At 34.4% G+C, this 18,238-nt stretch overlaps 1 protein-coding gene and 1 long non-coding RNA gene across 2 annotated transcripts in view; one reads left to right on the top strand and one right to left on the bottom strand.

Annotated features, from left to right (window-relative positions):
• LOC136851603 (dipeptidase 1-like) overlaps positions 1 to 18,238 on the top strand; it is a 610,672-nt gene that overhangs the window by 374,333 nt on the left and 218,101 nt on the right. The window lies entirely within an intron of this gene.
• Positions 10,778 to 18,238, bottom strand: part of LOC136851604 (uncharacterized) — a 481,793-nt gene continuing 474,332 nt past the window's right edge. The window contains exon 3 of the long non-coding RNA XR_010856926.1: positions 10,778 to 10,858. This is a non-coding gene — a long non-coding RNA (uncharacterized lncRNA). The remainder of the gene's footprint in view (positions 10,859 to 18,238) is intronic.

Consider the following 18,238-nt stretch of genomic DNA (forward strand, 5'->3'; position numbering starts at 1 on the left):
CGATCAGGTTTACTGCAGCACTATATAAGGGCTGGAAAAATACGTGTTCCAGAGTTATGGTACTCACTCCTTATGTCCTTAAATAACGAATCTCCATACTGGTGTGCTCTTTGATCACTACACACCAAGTTAACAACACATCTTCGCAATTATAGCTCACGGCAGTTTCTCCCCGAGGGACTCAGTATTCCTCTCGTTATATGTCATGGGAAATCGCACATACGTACGTACATACATTTCCGGTGCATCGGTTCAATGAACGATCACATTGAATCTATGCGCTTCAAACGCATCCGTCAGGCATTCCTCGTCACCAGCGTCATCGTCTCTACCAACGGAAGTGCCCCGCTGGATCGTCACATTCTTTTCCAAAGGTCACCTTCGTGCTTGTTACATATTATACACACACACACACACACACACACACATAGCCTATATATATATATATATATATATATATATATATATATATATATATATATATATATATATATATATATATATATATATATATATATATATATATATATATATATATATATATATTATATATAGTATATATATATGTGTGTATTATATATATATATATATATATATATATATATATTTATATATAATACATACATACATACATACATACATACATACATATATATATATATATATATATATATATATATATATATATATATATATATATATATATATATATATATATATATATATATATATATATATATATGTATGTATGTTTATATATATATGTATATATATATATACATGTATATATGAGCCGCAAATTTTCCTAAGACATAAACACTAACTTGAGAATAAATTATACAGGGAAATAATTACGACAACAGCATCTGCCTAATCAGGTGTCGAACCAATGACATTGGTTTTGAGCAAATTGCATGACGTATGAGTCATAGCTCTCTTTATAGTAAACCTAAAAAGATATAGATTCGAATATAGGGTGTGTGTGCATATATATATATATATATATATATATATATATATATATATATATATATATATATATATATATATATATACATATACACACACACACACACATATATATATATATATATATATATATATATATATATATATATATATATATATATATATATATATATATATATATATATATCACCAGGACCGAACCCCGGTCTATCGAGTCCAGGGTTCGGTCCCCGTGGTGAGTCAGAAATTTATTTCTATGAAACACGTTTCCTTGTGTTCATTTCATTTTTACATTTTATATATATATATATATATATATATATATATATATATATATATATATGTATGTATATGTATAGCGCTTGTGTGTATTTGTGTTGTATAAGTGAAGAGAAAAGGTAAAGACATATTAATATGTAGAAGTATCCTAGAATCTGTTATGTAGAAGAGAGAGAGAGAGAGAGAGAGAGAGAGAGAGAGAGAGAGAGAGAGAGAGAGATTTTGTAACAAGCTCCTTATCATTCATCCAGATATAATAATAGTGAGCTAACATACTAATGGAAAGCAAACAGAAACGTCAGCGCAAACAAAGCAAGCTCACTCAAGTAAATAAAGAGCGTGATCAGATGCACAGAAATAAACATTCATTTTTTCACGCGCTAAAAATAATCACATGTTATTACTTATTAGCAGTTCTGGAAAACTGTTGAGCTGTAGTTGCTCTGGGCTGTATTAAGTGAAAATTCGTCTTGAGTTGCCCTTTTAATTGATATACTAGTTGACCAACCCGGCGCTCCCCGGGAAAACTTGGAATGACAACTGAGAAACTCTCTCTGAGAAACTCTCTCTCTCTCTCTCTCTCTCTCTCTCTCTCTCTCTCTCTCCTCCCCTAACACCCCCTCTACTCTCTCGCTTCCTCTCCCTCTAACTCTCTCTCTCTCCCTCAGACTCTCTCCCTTGCCTGTTAAGATAGTTGCTTCAATTACATAGTCCATTATTTTTGACAGTTTATATTTCACTCCATCTCACCCGGGGAAAACTCTGAATGACAACAAATAACTCTCTCTCTCTCTCCTTCCTAACACGCCGCCTACTCTCTCTCTCACTCTCTTTCAATCTCACTCTCGCCCTTGCCTGTTAAGATAGTTGCATTTTTGATATTTTATATTTCACCCCTTCTTTCCTCCCATTGCTACCGGGGCTTAACTTGGACTTAAAGGGCATCACGAGTGACACAATTCATCTCAGCGACCAAGAAAACTACAGATCAGACACTAATATTTGTCGTTTACGGTTATTTTTACATGCCACCCCCTTCCCACCCCCACCCCCTTTAGTGTCAGTGATACCTTACCTCCACAGTATTCTTTCCCAGAGAGTAAGTCATATGTACACCATATGAAATTGCTCAATACGTTTCAGAGTTATGCTGGAATATACACACACACATACATCCATTTATATATATTGTATATATATAAGATAGCGGATCTGTTAGTGATATTTCCGTAAATTATACATACATGCGTATATGTGTATTTATATATGTGTATATAATGTATATACATATGTGTACATATATATACACACATATATCTAAATGTATGTATACATGTGTGTCCGCATGTATGTATAAATCAGTGTGTTTATCTGTGTATGTCTGTACAAAGCGCTAATGTTGACTTCGGAATAGCAGAGAAGTTGTGAATGCATCACTTGCCCATCAATTTTTATCTTTTCTGAAGCTACTGCCTATATATACTGTATATTGAATATAAATATATATACTATATATATATATATAATATATATATATATATATATATATATATATATATATATATAATGTGTGTGTGTGTATGTGTGCGTGTGTGTGTGTGCGTGTGTATATATGTACTGTATATATACATGCATATATATATATATGTATGTATGTATGTATGTATGTATATATAACATATATATACACACATATACATGTTTTTCAGCGTGCTTGTAAGCGTGTTTTTATCCATTTATGTAATTGTTTATTCGTTCATATCCATACATGTGTGTTCACTTGTGTATTTTTATCGATACAGCAATAACCATTATATGAAATACAAACCCCGAGATAGCAACAAAATTACGAGTGTAAATAAAAGGCAGAACGACAACCAATGGGAATAAAAAAAAAAAAACGAAATAAATATCTTGGTTGCCTGGAGAATTATAAGAGGCCCCAATATAGTCTTTGAGAGTGACCACTTCAAAATGAAGACGTGACCCTCTCTCTCTCTCTCTCTCTCTCTCTCTCTCTCTCTCTCTCTTTCTCTCTCTCTCTCTCTCTCTCTCTCTCTCTCTCTCTCTCTCTCTCTCTCTCTCTCTCTCCAGAAGACCACCAGATGAATATAGGATTGGGTGACCATTCCATATTTATTTTATCTTCTTCTACCCTCTTTGTTATGTATGGGGGCAAGCTTCCTTTGATATTGGACAAGAAGCTCTTTGCCAGTCTCTTTTCCCTTGAATTTTATGGTGCTATTTTAAATAACATATATTGTTCTCTATACTTGTTTATTTTTGCTATTTGTAATCAAACTCTAATATAAATGTAGTCAGGTATGTATATATAAATATATATATATATATATATATATATATATATATATATATATATATATATATATATATATATATATATATATATATATCAATAGTAAATCTAAATTCTTCCTCCCACAAAGGAAAACCAGGTACAGGTGACGCCTAATAGCTCTCACTATCGGTTTGTCTTCGTTGCCTATAATATATGAAATATCCAAAGTTCTACACTGGGGAAAATGACCTCTGCGTTGTATGTGTAGTGCATTTTTTATTCTCTTTACATGGATATTATGGATTATAGCTTTCTCTAAGAGGGGAATTTCTCATGTTCTTTTTATTCATTCTTAGTTCAATCGATTGTGATATACATCGCGACTTGTTTTACGATTATTTTTATTCCGTTCCTCGGTAAAAGCATATTTGCTGACATTTCGGTTTGTTTATTACTGAACTGTTATTCCCTCCTCACAAACGATATCATACTTGTTTTGGAATCTGTTCAGTATACTTTTTTCTGCTGCCCAATAAAACAATTTTCCGTTTTCTTAACCGGACCTAGTCGTTTTGAATACACAATCTGTGTGTTTTGAATACATAATCTGTGTGCTTTTATATCGCTTACTATCATTATATTAATTCTATAAAATAAACTGCCTTTGTATAACTTCAACAATTCAAAACAATAATGTTTCGAAGCTTGAAAATAAAGGGAAAAACTGAAGTTGTATAAAGGAATCAAAGTATCACGTAAGCCACTGCAGAGCTCTCTATGAAAGAACCACTGGAACAAGCAAATAATAAGTTCCAACTTTGGCACAGTGGAAAAAGTGAGCGGATTGCTCCATCATTTATTACCCAGTTTATTTTGAGTTTATATAAAATAGTAGGGCAGTAACTCTGAACCTACTTGTAAATAAAATCTGACAGTACAACAGATCATATAAGTTAGGGCAATGCACAATTCGTGATAAGAGAACGTTTTCCATAGACTACGTTAAATTTTATATAAATGATTATGGCAACTGCAAAGAATTGTAACCAGATCTATTCAGATTTTATGTCCAGAAATGATTGCTTTGCAATTTTAAATTGAGCACCTACCTCACTTTGTATAGTTTTCGCTGTATCTGCATATTAATTTGGTTCATACATACAAACGCATATATACATATATAGAAATAATCAACACACAATCACGTGTGGAACAGAAATAAATTTCTGACTCACGATGTGAGTCAGAAATTTATACTAATATATATATATATATATATATATATATATATATATATATATATATATATATATATATATATATATATATATATATATATATATATACATACATACATATATATGTGTATGTATGTATGTATGTATGTATGTATGTATGTATGTATGTATGTATGTATGTACAGTCGGCCAAAGTAAAAGTGGCGTAGTTTCTTTATTCATTGTTCATTATGGAAATATTGCCATATTCAGGTGCCAGATTATTTACTTTTCAATCGTGACAGCCTAAGCATTTGGAATTTGGCTTTGCTTCTGCTCGAGTCTTGACGTTGACCCAACGCGTCGTACAGTACTGGAGTGTCGTCGTTCGTCACCTACAGCCGATAAGTAATACATTAAGCCTCTCAACATTCTTTAATAGCAAAGTGTAATTCAACTAATATTGTCCTTTGATCATTCAATAAAATAATTGGCATGACAAATTAAGTAGGGCTAAATTTGATTTCTGATTTTGACACCTGATTAGCCTATAGTAGGTCTATTTTCAGCAGTATACTCTCTCGGATGCGTGATGTGACTTAGCATTTAAATTGGCAATATATACCTATATTAATGTGCTTTATTTGATTATTCCCGTTATTCTTCTTTATTGGCCATGTTCTCATTTTTTCTTATCCTTTTCATTATTGCTTAACATAATTTACTCAGACCTAGCCATCTCATGTCAAAAAACAATCATAAGAAATCAAACGAACACAATTTTGTCTTTTTTTAATCTAATTCCTTGCATGTCATCTTGCTTCATCCGCACACGTTGGGAAGCTGTGGGAGTCAAAGCTGACGAATACATTAAGACAAAATTCTTACTTTTATCAAAGCATTCTTGGGTTAATCTTAATGCAGCTATTCATTTCTTCTAAATAGAAATGAATTAGAATCAGTTTCACACGTATGCCTAGATCTACTGCCATGAGCATATTATACGTTGCTGAAAGGTTAGGAAAAACGAAAGGTAACTTTCTCGTTTAAGTCTATTTCCGATATTTACAATAAAAACTAAATTTATATATATATATATATATATATATATATATATATATATATATATATATATATATATATATATATATATACATAGTCAGATAACTAAGGAAAAATTTATAGAAATCTAGTGAACTGGAATACAGTCAAATACAAGTTTAAGTAAAGAAAAAGATGAAAATAGGCATATACGTATTAACGGGTGACTGTGTATATATATATATATATATATATATATATATATATATATATATATATATATATATATATATATATATATATATATATATATATATATATATATACACAGTATATATGTAGAATCTACTGGTCACTTTTACCAGACACATATGTAATTCTAATAGCCACAATGCCCTCTTAACTTCTCGAATTCTTCGCTTTTTTGATATGCTTGTAATATGCTTTTTTTATATATATATATATAATATATATATATATATATATATATATAATATATATATGTGTGTGTGTGTGTGTGTGAGAGAGAGAGAGAGAGAGAGAGAGAGAGAGAGAGAGAGAGAGAGAGAGAGAGAAGAGAGAGATGAATTAAGCAGGAATTCAGTCATAACATAGGCCTGTAAGTATGTACAGATTCACATGAATAAGAAAAATGTTGGAGAAGTAAATGAGCTGAAATGAAGTCAAATACAAAATAACACTGCCAGACTAACGAGAATAAAATTGCTCATGTTATATGAAAAGGCAGCATAACTCATTAAAACTTTGTATAGAATCCTCGTGTATCTAGCACGCATCTTATCCTATTTGGCATTGATACAACGAGAACTTTGCAAATGTTTGCTGCCCCCCCCCCCCCTTTGGTCTTAAGTTTTCCCAAATCTATTGCATGCTTTATAAGGTTCTCTTTAGTCTTAGCACGATTAACATCACATTGTTGGGTCATGTAGGCCCATAAGTTTTCTATTGGGTTCAGATCTGCAGGCTTGGCAAGGCCAGTCAATTCGAACCACTTCTGGATTCTGCTGGAACCATTGCTTTACAACCTTTGCACTGTGGACCGCAGAATTGTCCATAGCGATATATATTGGCATGGGATACGGCAACAATAGCTTTCGAACTGAGGGTACTAAAATTTCCTGAATAATTTCGATATACTGATTGCTGTTCAGACGCTCATCAATGGCAATTAACTCTCCCGGTCCGCTGGCAGCCATCCACCCCCATAACCCAGCTGATATTCTGCCACTGTGCCTTGAAGGCGTGATGTTATTTTCAGCATATCTATCGATAGAAAATATTATTTCAACCGATAGACAATTCATCAGAGAGTAGTTAGTTATAAAAAAAAAAAGAGAGAGAACGGTAGGCCTACAACTTTACGAAGACTTATATTGTCTTCTATTCTTATATCTGTTATAACACAGACCTATCTTACGAATTATACTCTATAAATGAAAATTACAATGTTTTCTAATAGCCTATAGGTATGAAGTGAACTTATATATCAAGACAATTATATGAAGATAACTGTGCAGTGCAATCCCCATTAAACACAGATAATTCTTGTGTGAACAGTCAAATGCATATAGTTATTGATCATTTCCCAGCTTTAGGTCTAGGATATATACAGTAATAAAAACAAAATAACATAAGTTTCTTTTTCATCTTGCAATAAAGTATGTATTATTTTCACATTATAGTCGAATTGCATCAATTTTTTTATATATAACGTAATGCACTCAAATATATAATACATATCAGCTTATGATAGGAATAAACAGGTTGATGGTAAAGGCAAGAGGCGTGCTTCATATTTTACGAATAAGTCAACTTAAGTTTCACTAGGCTTACCTAGTTTCATTTGGGCGTCAACAAGGAAGCTGTCCATGCGCATCAGACGTGAAGATTTTTTCATCACAGAAAATAGCTGAATCCCAGAATGAAGCATCTTCTGGAAGATGTTGCAGGGCAAATCCCATCCTTTTTTCTTTATGCTGTTGCGTTAGCAATGGTTTCCCTGCCTGAATCTTGTGATGCACTCCTGCCCCATGCAACCTATTCCGCACAGTCTGCACACATATTTGCAGCCCAAGCTGCTGTTTTACAGCAACTGCTGTAATCTGGGGTTGTTCTTTGACAGCTGCAAAATCATATTGTCTTGCCCTCTTGTGGTGCTTCGAGGAGTTCCACTTCAAAGCCTATTTTTTTTGCCGTTCTCTAAACAATTTGATCCATCTATGTATGGTTCTCTTCGGTGTATTAAGTCTTCTTGATATCTCTCTAACAGGAACTTGCACCAAATGCAGTTCATAATTGTCTCGCTGAGCAGGGGATGTCTTTTTTTTTCTTTTTTTTTTTTTGCCAGGCAGACGATCTATCGTGAGCGTGAAGGGCGTAACAAAACAGCTAAGTTTGACCGATAAATGACGGCATCGATAACAATAGAGTGAAGTCGCATGGTTCACACTGTTAAGGTTATTTTTTTTTTTTTTATCTTTGATAGCATTTTGTGAGTTTCCAATGTTCTCTGTAAAATTTAACAAATGGAATCGTTCAACTACCATCAGTTTTAGAAATGATAATATAAGGACTATGTTTATGCGATACTACTAGTGATAGCTGTCTCCTATTATTGCCGAAACGTGGAAATGTGGCCTCCGGTGTGGAAGTTTTGATGCGCAACATGATCGGGTGCAGAAGTGGGGTTTTCATTTTACGGTCTGCCACACAAAGTGTGGAAAGAATTTTCACACACTTTTTAGGGGTTCATTATATATATATATATATATATATATATATATATATATATATATATATATATATATATATATATATATATGTGTGTGTGTGTGTGTGTGTGTGTGTGTGTGTAAATACCTCATCTGTCATAAAATATACAATTTCATATCTTGATTTACACCTAAATATAGTAGACATGTATCGAGAATGTATGAACACGTATGCTCAACTGGCTTTCAATTGGCACACTGCCTGAAAGAGAGCGAAATTCATTAAATGAGAAGTTAATTACAATTAAAGTCAATATATCATTCCTCTTTTGTAAGTAGTTCGTCGCTTTATATTCCCCTTTCATCATTTTTTTTTTCAAATACCTTTCCATCATCATTCCTGGCTAGTGGAAAGTCCCTTAGTTTCCATCTAACATTTCTCCATTGCCATCGCATTTATAATTTCTAATCTTGTTAAAAAAAAATTAAACCCATATTATTTTGGCCAAGTTCCTCTCTTACGAGACATTTTTTGTACTTTCCTTATTTTTAGTTTTCTGTAAAAGAAAACTAATGTGCAGGCTTTGTCTGTCCGCATTTTTTTTGTTCGCCCTCAGATCTTAAAAACTACTGAGGCTAGAGGGCTGCAAATTGCTATGTTGATCAGCCACCCTCCAATCATCAAACATGCCAAATTGCAGCCCTCTAGCCTCACTAGTTTTTACTTTATTTAAGGTTAAAGTTTGCCATAATCGTGCTTCTGGCAACTATGTAGGGTAGGCCATCACCGGGTCGTGGTGAAAGTTTCATGGGCGGCCGCTCATACAGCACTATACCGAGGCCACCAAAAGGTAGATCTGTTTTCGGTGGCCTTGATTATACGCTGTAGCGGCTGTACAGAAAACTCGATTGCGCCGAAGAAACTTCGGCGCATTTTATACTTGTTTATTCTTAGATGGTTTATTTCAAAACGAGAATAATTTTACTTTTTGTTAAATATATCTCTTAACATTTTTATCCAGCCGCGTAAGTTTTTCATTGCACAATATCTATGAGTGTATCGTCGTGATTTGCAAAAAAGAAAGTTGTGTTTATAAGTGGGTAAAAATAAAATTTGAGTAAAATCCTGAAAATGTTGCCCCTGCAAAAACAGTATCGGTAAAGCGAAGCTGTATAGCGAATCAAATACAGTCTTTAGCGATGAACTCTCCCTGAAATATTAAAATAAAAAATTCGGAGATGATAAAATGTTATTAATAAGGATTGATTAATGATGATAACGCGACACACTTCCCAATAATGCTCGACACTTTTTTGGGGCAAACTCCAGTGAAACACGAAAACTTTTAAGCGCGTTTTCTCGGTAAAAACTGCGGTTTCTTTACAACACTACGTGGGTGGACTGCAGTATTTTTTCCTTTTGGTCCTTAATTTTTGTTTGGCTGTTTTTATATACACACAAACACTCATACACATACACAGCAAAAACAGTTAGGATGCATCCATACCGCAGCAAAGCATAAAACACGTTAGAAACTTATCGCAAACACATCACAAACACCTTAAATAGAAGTCAAAATGAAGCAAAGCGCAATGTTCCTAAGGAGTCCTCCTTTAGCCCCATCTTTTCTCACCCCCGTTCAGTAGTCTTTCACTTTCCCATCACAATTAAGTGATGTTCACTTCTCCTTTGCCTAAAGACGATCGCATAAAACCGTTCTCTCTTTTTGCCGAGGAAGCATAGTGCAAATTATGAGATGGATTATGAAATATATATTTTATAACTGTACTAGCAATAAGGAATACAAATCAAGATTGTTTTACAACCGCCTGATGCAATTCAGAAGTTGAAACGAAGCTGGGCAACATCTGAAGAGAGTGAAATGGGCAACAAAATATGGATATATAAATAAAGAAAATTGTGGGAATTGCAGATAACTGAATGAAGTGAAACAACAAAAAAGCAGGATACTAGTGAACAACATACTTCCAGTGAGTAACAAGTCAAGATTTTGTCACGTTAAACTTAATACTCTGACGGTGTTTCACTGACCGGGCGGTGGAATTAGTCTCTGCTACATTAAATATTTCATCCTCATGAATGACTCTCTCTTTAATATTCAAACTAATTTGGCTACATTTGTTTCTATGTAATTAGTTTTTCCTCCAGCCAAAGTTTCTTGCTTTTGTTGTACATCTACTTAGTTATCAAAATAATAGACATGTATTTCTGAGTCTTACCGGAAAGCGCCAAAGAAGCACTGATGCAGTTGATTAGGCAAACATCCCAGGGCTCTTCTTTCACAGCCGTTATTCACTGCCTGAAAGAAGACTGTGAGTGAGACTTAACATCAAGCATTAAGACATCTCGTATAAGAAAAATGTCCATTACTGTTTACAGTTGACTAACAAAATAGAAATTAAAGGAGAGAAAGAAAAGCTCTTTCAATTCATTATTAGTTCATTAGTTTTCAGTTTAAGAAAGTATTGATATTTCTGTGTGTGTGTGTGTGTATGTATATATATATATATATATATATATATATATATATATATATATATATATATATATATATATATATATATATATATATATATATATATATATATATGTGTGTATATGTATGTGTGTGTGTGTGTGTGTGTGTGTGTGTACAAAAATGGGTGTGTTGTGTGAAGAAAAAGAATGTATATGTTAACCAGCCCGGGTCCGAGAGCCGGCGGTTTGTTGAAGTATCTGTTTTAAGAACAGAATTTACCATCTCACCTTCCTTGAGATGTTTCTGGTAGCTGTGGCCTTATCTGGGTCAGCAGATCCCCTTCTCTTTCCATCATAAGATTCTCTCTAAACTTACCTTTATTAAAGGCCTACTGGAATGAGACACTGATATAGAAAACTAGACTTCAAAACAAATTTAACGAAAGTAACTCTGGAAAGACTACGATTATGACATGAAGTCACTCACAGTCCCTATCAAAGGAACACTTTATTGCAGGGAATACTGTTCCCCAAACCATTATAGATATTATTTTACACCAAACCATAATAGTCAGTGACCCCCTTGTCATCAAGCAATATAATAAGGTTGTAACAACCACAATACAAGTCATATAGTCCGTAAGATAATAACAATGTTCGAGTTTCCTGTAGGAAGAGCATTACATTATATCAGAACCCTGGAATGGTGACCAAAAAATAAACAGTTAAAACGGAAAAATGCATAATAAAAAAAAAAGAGAAGGGTTTCACTGCAACGTAAAATGGGTATTCCATATAATGTCTGAAAAAGGTACAAATGTTAATGGCCATCAGGAAACCATTCCCCACAGTGACTGTCTTATTCACAACACAGCTCAAAAGAGCGATCACTAGCCACAAATCGAAGTCATTACCCATTCTATGGTTTCTCTCTAATAAACACATGAGAGCGCACGTATGAACACGTTCTCTTTATAACCCCTCCCTTGCAACGTGACGTCACCGTCCAGTTCAAATGTTCGAAGAACCCTGCCTTCTGCACCCACAGATATCACAAGGCTTCCATCAATCTGTCACGTTTCTCCCATCATATATCATGGGGGAATCACACATACGCACTCACATACCCCACCGGAGCGGGGCATTTCCGGTGCATTGGTTCAATGACCTATCATGCTGTTTCCATGTGTTCGAATCATGATCAAATAGTTCTCTTGTATTCGACTGCCAAATTCCAACTGTCAGCGCAAACGAACCTGCCGCGGGAACCACTAACAGGTCATCCATATCTCACTATTCAAAGACCTAATAGGAGCTCGTACCACCTACTCCTGGACGACCTCGTCCAGCTACAATAACTGTCTAATCGAAAGTTTAGTAGAGGCCAACTCCAAAATCATCGTGAACTATCTGCACTAGATACGAAAATTATGTCTCGTAACACAGATGTTATTCCAAAAACAGTTCTTTTATGGAAAGCAACACTTGAAATCTTGCATTCTTGGTGATCCAACTACACTGAACGGCCTGCGACTACGCAAGCCCATGGTTTCCTTTGCGTCCTAACTCCCTGGCGATCCTACTGTGCTGAATGGCTTGCGACTGCACAAGCCCATGTTGAATGCGGCGCTCACGAATCCTTTGCGCCAAACAGATGTCTCCCAGCAACGACGGCGATTTGTAGACGTCCTACCTGACATCTCTCCAAAACCCTGGATCTTCTCACAAAAGCGCAGGCGTAGCAACCTGCAGTTGTTGTTGTTGAAGATTAAGCCAACATAAAATGCCAACGGGCTCTGCAGGCGTACCGTAGACGGTTCCTATATCGAACTTGTATAACTTGAGGCTCATAGAAGACATTCTGAACAGCCCTGCTGCGAGGAAGTGGTGTCTTACGTAAGTCGGTCATATCGACAGTCAACTCAAAAAGTAACTAGTCTATTCTCTGTTCCATATTATTACTGAACTATTAAAACTACTAGGGCAAACGGTCATATGTAAAAAAATGTGAAACAATTCCAAGTTGCCATCTGGAACTTCCACAATCAACCCACTATCAGGTAACACTAAGATACTATTCACAAAAATTCTCCCAGGGCAAAAAACAGGTCGTATCTGGGGCAATTAAATATGACTCCTGAGGTCATCAAAGGGTGCAGACTTTCTTTACATTTAAACAGAGACTTGATCGTCATTGGAATATTAGGTATTAGTCTCAACTCGACAGCCGGTAAATATTTGTTTATTATTTGTCGTAAGTCTTGGTAAAAGTGCTTATCATAGATAAGCGGGACACTTGTATTAAAAGATAGTTTAGGTACTGTTGGTATTTTGAATTTGGGATGAAAAATATTATTTAAAAAAATTTCGCAAATGTGTGTAAAAGAGCTCAGATGGGAAACAGTAATTAATAAAATATTAGTGGAGATATAGAATTTCCTCGTGAAAACTAAAGATCCTGTGGAAGAGGGGGAGACAAAGAATTTAACTTAAAATTAAATAAACAATGACTATAAAAATTAGAACCCACCCCGGTAAAAGGTTTTTTCCTAAAAACGCGGTATTAAAATGATTATCACATCTTGAAACCATTATGTCTAAGAAGGGCAATTTATTTTCACTTTCATATTCGATTGCAAACTTTATGTTTGGATGCATTCGGTTGGCATGTTCAAGAAATTCATCTGGTCGATCTATGTTCCTAAGCAGCAGAAAGGTGACATCAACATATCTGCTGTACAAAAGCGGGTGGCAAGCCAAAGGACAATCGTCCAGCAGGCGCTCCTCCAGGAAGCACATAAAAATATTTGCAAAGGCAGGACCTAATGGAGATCCATATGGCCATTCCATCAGTTTAAACATAAGCTTTCCCATTAAAAATGAAGGCTGTGTCCAGCACGGCCAATTGCAGCAGTTTTTTTTTTTTAAATCCGCTATATTAAAATGATTAAAAATGATATCTGGGTTAGGAAAAGTTCGATCTCAAATAATATCAATTGTTTCTTCCAAAGGGACATTAGTAAAAAGTGACTCCACATCTAAACTAGCTATAAAAAGATCTGAGTCTTGTGATAAAATCCTTTCTTTAAAATTATCCGAGTTTTTAATACTATAATTATTGGTAGTGAAAGTCGAGGATCGAAAAAATCGATTTTTAAAAAGTTTAAAAGACCAAAATATTATAAGTACTGATACCTGTCAATCCTTATACAGCAGGTGCTTCTTATGGAATAATTTATGGATTACCCAAAATTCACAGAAGGTATCCCAATGAGACCTACAGTATACTTAGCTCATATGACACCCTAATTCTAAACTGGCTAAATTTCACGTCCCACTTCTAGCACCCTTAACTACCAATAATTATAGTATTAAAAACTCGGATAAGGACAGAGTTAAATAGACCATCGCTGAAACAGGGGTCGCGTACAGCCTTTCTCCTGTCAAACACTGTTCACACCTCGTCCGTCACCCTTCATTGCTTCTACGTCATGGTTACACGTCACAACTAGCCTCTATCGGTTTCCTTATGAAATTTAGGTAATTCTACCTTTAATTACTCTTATAATGCCTTAATTAGCCACATTAGGTATCAATGCATATTTTTTTACAGTTGGGTCGGGGTTTCAAATGTCTTCTGCCAAAATACCAACCTTGTCCGACGCTTTTGTAATATTTCATTGGCGAGAAACAGTTGGACATGGCAGCTGAAATGCGTAGTAGCTGACCTAACAAACAAACCGTCTGTGCTCTTTGGTTGTTCGTTTTATTCTAATTTGAGGCGACTAGGCTGGCTTTGTGTGAGAGATGAAGGTGCAATCATGCCGTCTCCATAATCTTGTAGCAATATATATATATATATATATATATATATATATATATATATATATACTATATATATATATATATATATATATATATATATATATATATATATATATATATATATATATATATATATATATATATATATATATATATATATATATATATACTGTTACTGTATGTATGTGTGCGTGGATACATGTATGTGAAACCTCTACAGAGCTGATTACGTTCTATGCTAGGCCAGAATTTGAGTGACATAAGTTATAAAACATTAAATTGACAGTTGTTTCTTGCAAATGTAGCATTAAATTAATTTAACATTTTTATAAAATTCGAAAATTTTTTGTTTTCCTAATTAAATAATTATAAAATACTCTTTTTTTAATTTATAATTTACCAATAAGGGAAAACTAATACTAATTTGATAAACTATTTAGGTGTCAAGAAAAATACATAAAATACCGTCCAAAATTCTTGGATAAGAATTATGCCGATAAACTTATTATGTTAATGTGATTTATTCCTCCCATTCATTCATCCATAATATTCCAGTTTGCATAAAAAAAATTATACTTTATACGAACGTGAGAGAGAGAGAGAGAGAGAGAGAGAGAGAGAGAGAGAGAGAGAGAGAGAGAGAGAGAGAGAGAAAGAGCTCTTAGGATTGTCATCTATTCAAAATTCTTGAAAGTGACTGCAGTTATTATAATTTCACCAAAAGCGATGAGGAATGAAACAATAAGAAATGATATCTCATTTTCCCACTAGAACGAGAAAGAGAAAACCACAGAAGAGAGAGAGAGAGAGAGAGAGAGAGAGAGAGAGAGAGAGAGAGAGAGAGAGAGAGAGTTGGTCTTTGTTACATTCGAGTTTTTATATCAATATGCGGGTCACATCTTGGGTTCAGAATAAAAGACATTATCCTCAAGAAAACTTGGTTTGAACGTGAGCAATTTCGGCCCACTGGGGACGGAAGTCGTTCTCTTCAATTGGTCATTTGTTCCAATCGGGTTTCTTTGAAATGATTAAGCCACTTTCCTTTAGCACTCTAGAATTTATCTTTTATTTTCCTTTCTTTTTTTTATTTTGTTTTTGGCAACTGTAAATTGTATCAGTAACATTTCTATCATGAAACAACGCCAGTGATATTAATTACCATCATCATCGTCGTCTCAAGCGTTGTATTTCGCAAAGGGTATCTGCGAAATTCTGTCACTCATGTCTCTCCTGAGCTTTCATTTCCCCAAATCGACACTCATCTCCAGCCGCTAGCCTCATAGTTCTCATCCAAGTAGGTCTGGGTTATCCAACTGTCCTGGTACCTAGATGACTATAGCTGTCACTATAACGCACTATTCTCCCAGGGGAACTGTCTAAGATATCACCATCGTCCCCTCAACATGACCTCATCTACACGTAGAACTTCCGTAATTTTCTTTATGGTATTATTTCTCTCTTTATCCTGCCTTCTGACCTCAGCTTTTTTCTTAAATCGACAATATTATTTAGATATACATTCACTGGCATACCGTAATTCATATCCGCATTGAAGGGTTGTATATAACATGACTACGACTATTTTTCCTCCATGTAATGTTATTTCATCCCAATTTCACTCTTAATTCATTTCTTGTTTTTCTTGGATTTGAGTCTTCGTGTTGCTTTATGACGTACTCTTTTAAGCATGCTTTGTTTTGATGCTTAAAACAGCAGCATGACCGCATTATAAATCTGACGAGTTACTATAGTTACTGCAATCCAAACTTTTCCATTCACTTCCAACCACTTTTTAATTATAAAATCCACACTCGCAAACAGTGAGCGTGACATAACATTTCTCTACGGAGGAACGCTACCTATTGCAAATTCACTTGACAAGCCACCGTCAACATTAACTGTACATCTGCTTCGTTCAGGGTAATTTCAGTTAGTATTACATATTAGACTGGAATACCATATTTACGTAAGACCTTCCTTAATAATGGTCTGCGGGTATCAAATGCCCTTTCGTAATTGACAAAAACCACCAAAGTGGGATTCCTAATTTCTTACACTGATGCACAGTATTTCCTAACACAAACATTAGCTCAGTACAAATTCGGCCTTTTCTAAGTCCGTCTTGTTCATCCGTAAACATTTTGTCACTGTCTTTTCCCAGCTGCTGATGAGAATGTTAAATATTCTTATCACAAGAGATAAATGAAGTCACCTTTGCTATTTAGCTGTAACTTCCAACTCTCATTATTTAGGCTTTGTTTCCTCAGTTCCTATTCTACTTTAGTTAATATACGAGGTGTCGTTTCATTTTCAACGAAAACCATCTGATTAATGAGTCCATCACAGCTGGCAGCTTTCCATCCTTGAATCTTGTATATTTTTTTTTAAAAGTTACAAAATCCTGAATTCATCTTTCAGTCTTCGTCAGCTTCTAGTATATAAACCAATTTATCCCCATTATATCTCTTATTCATGACCTTCAAAATGTACCGCACAGCATTATTTTTCTTCTTCTTCTTCTTCTTCTTCTTCTTCTTCTTCTTCTAAGGCTTTTAATGAAGCATCTTTCCTTTACAAAGTTGTATACCTCTCTCTATCCACCCATGGACATTTCATCCATATTTCAGTGAGGTGCCTTAATAACAATGACACCTCCTGATTACCAGGCTTTGTCACCATCATTCGTATTTTTTTTGTTCGATAATCTCTCTTATCTTGGCAGGTGCTTTATCTAACCTCACTAATTAGACTTGATCATTCTGACCCAAAATTAATAAAGTGACTTTGTGACCGCTAGCTGCATAATGAGTGAGATGCCATTTTTGAGCATTTTTCTCTGAAATGGTAAAATGCTCTTTTAGTTTTATACCTTTCATATCAATAGTTGTAATTAAAAGGATATTATTTAAATTGAAAACAATTCCCCGTCAGGACACCCTAATGGTGTTTATGATTTAACACCGACATTTCGCAATACCAACTCGCAAGCTTAAAATAAAAGCTTTTGTCATTCTCAGTGACATTGTCAATTACCTCTACATTTGGCAAGTCTTCAATAGAAAAATAAACACATTGTTCAGAACAGCTGGAAAAATTCCAATTGATTCAGGTATTTCAAAAAGGAAATTTTTCTTGGCAATGATCTGTCCAAATATCATTTGTTAGCGACAGCTGTTTGTAATAACTGGATAACTAAACGGCTCTATTTATTACCTTTCACTTTGTTTTGTTTGATTATTTAGACATTTCCTGTTGCCGATATGCGGATAAATGCAAACATGCACACACTCAACATAATATAAGCTCTTGGTTCCAGGTTTCATTATTTCCTAGCGATCATGCTACCTAAACTAATAGGTAGTCTAGTCATGGTACGGAAAATCAAACATATCCCATT

This window comes from Macrobrachium rosenbergii, chromosome 23 (genome assembly GCF_040412425.1).
Source record: "Macrobrachium rosenbergii isolate ZJJX-2024 chromosome 23, ASM4041242v1, whole genome shotgun sequence".
NCBI lineage: Eukaryota > Metazoa > Arthropoda > Malacostraca > Decapoda > Palaemonidae > Macrobrachium > Macrobrachium rosenbergii.